The sequence below is a fragment of the Sciurus carolinensis genome, unplaced genomic scaffold (assembly GCF_902686445.1).
Source record: "Sciurus carolinensis unplaced genomic scaffold, mSciCar1.2, whole genome shotgun sequence".
NCBI lineage: Eukaryota > Metazoa > Chordata > Mammalia > Rodentia > Sciuridae > Sciurus > Sciurus carolinensis.
The window spans coordinates 353,593-355,697 of NW_025920163.1; the positions used below are offsets into that span (position 1 = coordinate 353,593).

Sequence of the window (2,105 nt, forward strand, 5' to 3'; positions counted from 1 at the left end):
ATTCTGCTTTTATAAGTGGCATGCAAAAAATGTAGACTTAATATAATAAAAATGCTATTGGAGGAAAATTGCAGCTGACTCTTACATCTCTGACTGTCTCTTATTTCTTTTTCAACACTACCTGTGTACTATAAAACTTGAAACTTTCATATGTCAGCATGTCTACAAGAGTTGAATCAGTAGTTGGAATAGATTTGCTTTTAAACATTTTCCAGATTGTACCAGTTAGTGCAGACCAGTAAGAGATTCGGTGGCTTATCAGAGATTTTTGTCATTTTGTTTTACCATCAGTGATAGACTTGTGGTTATGAAGAAAGAAGTAAATCATATTTTGCCTAAGGTGTTAGACCCATTTCTTAGAGGAGGTAATGCTAAAGCTTTTGAATAGGCTAAGTTTAGCAACTGGGTATATCTCAGTACATTAAATTCAACTGTTTGACTTGAAATACCTCTGTTATGCTAAAATTTACAAAGGATTTTTTGGTACTGAATAGTCCTTAAGTCAGATCTCCTTTGTCTCCGAGTATTAATTCTTCAGAAAAGATTTTTTTTTCCCTTTAGTATTTGAACTCTTCATATTCTTCCACTTTGGTAGGCATTTTAAGTGCTTTTAAAAAATTAACAATGCTGGGCACAGTGGTACACACCTGTAATCCCAGCAGCTTGGGAGACTCAGGAAGGAGGATCATGAGTTAAAGACTTGCCTCAGAAAAAGTGAGGCACTGAGCAACTCAGTGAGACTGTGTCTGTAAATAAAATACAAAAAAAACCCCATAAATTTTAAAAATAAAAATATATTTTAAAATCAATAAAACTCAACTATATAGAGAAACAGAAAAGTTATTTCCTCTTTTGCTCTCTCCTCATTTTCTCCCCACACCTTTTATACATTTTATTACTTTTTTAAATGTAACATTATATGTAATGTTTTATAGGTAAACATTACTTTTAGTATCCTGTTTATCTTTTGTGTTTCTTTTTGCAAATATAAAAAAATGCAGATTTTATTTTGGAGCTCGTGCCATAACTAGACAAGATTTTTGTCTTTAAAGATCTGTATGATATTTCATTGTGTGAATGCAGCATAATTTAGTAAAAATTTGATCCTAGGTCACCCACAGAGGGCGCTGGCCATGGAGTCACCCATTGAGTCACAAGACCAGACAGAGTGTGATGCTGCCCCACTTGCCCCAGCCACCGCCATGAAGGCTGTGGCATAGTGCATCACTTGGGCCAGCATCACAGTTGGAGAGGAGCAGATAAGTGCCATTGGACATGGTACTTGTGTGTTGCTGGGTATTTCACTGGAAGATACACAAAAGGAACTGGAGGACATGGTTTGAAGGATTTTGAACTTGCATGTGTTTGAGGATGAAAGTGGTGGTAAGCACTGGTCAAGAGTGTGGTGGGTAAACAGTACAGGGTGCTATGTGTCAGTCAGTTTACCCTCCAGTGCATCCTGAAGGGCAACAAACCTGACTTCTACCTGATGATGCCCATAGAACAGGCAGTGGGCTTTGATAACAGCTTCCTGGAGCAGCTTTGAAAGACCTACAGGCCAGAGCTCATCAAAGATGGCAAGTTTGGTGCCTATATGCAGGTATACATTCAGAATGATGGGCCTGAGACCATAGAACTGGAATGTGCTGCTTCTGCTACCTTGGACCCAAAGCAGCTATCAAAACTTGAGAAACAGCAGCAGAGGAAAGAGAAGACCAGAGCTAAGGGCCCTTCTGAATCAAGCAAAGAGAGAAATGTTCCCCAAAAAGAAGACTGCAGCCCCAGCAGTGGGGCTGAGTGGGATGTGTCCTCTGAGTGCAAACCATAGCCTTAATGCATTACCGGTGAGCCTATCTGGATCCTGAAAAATTCAAGATGCTAAGCACCTACACTGCTTTAAGAATTTGGAACTGAGAAATGAAGAGAGGGATATACATAAGAAATTGGGAATCTAACTAACCCTGCAAAAAGCACAGAACAAAAACAAAGAACAGAAACAAACCCCAAGGACCATTATGTTTTCGGTAGTTGTTGTGATGTGAAGGGAGTGGGTACTGCTGATGAGGCAGTGTGCATGGCAGAGGCACACACCCATGCCTCCCTAC

General features: G+C 39.5%; 1 pseudogene; it reads left to right on the forward strand.

Moving 5' to 3' along the window:
* Positions 1-1,202: 1,202 nt before the first annotated feature.
* LOC124974663 (D-aminoacyl-tRNA deacylase 1-like) lies at positions 1,203-1,828 on the forward strand (annotated as a pseudogene).
* The last annotated feature ends 277 nt before the right edge of the window (positions 1,829-2,105 follow it).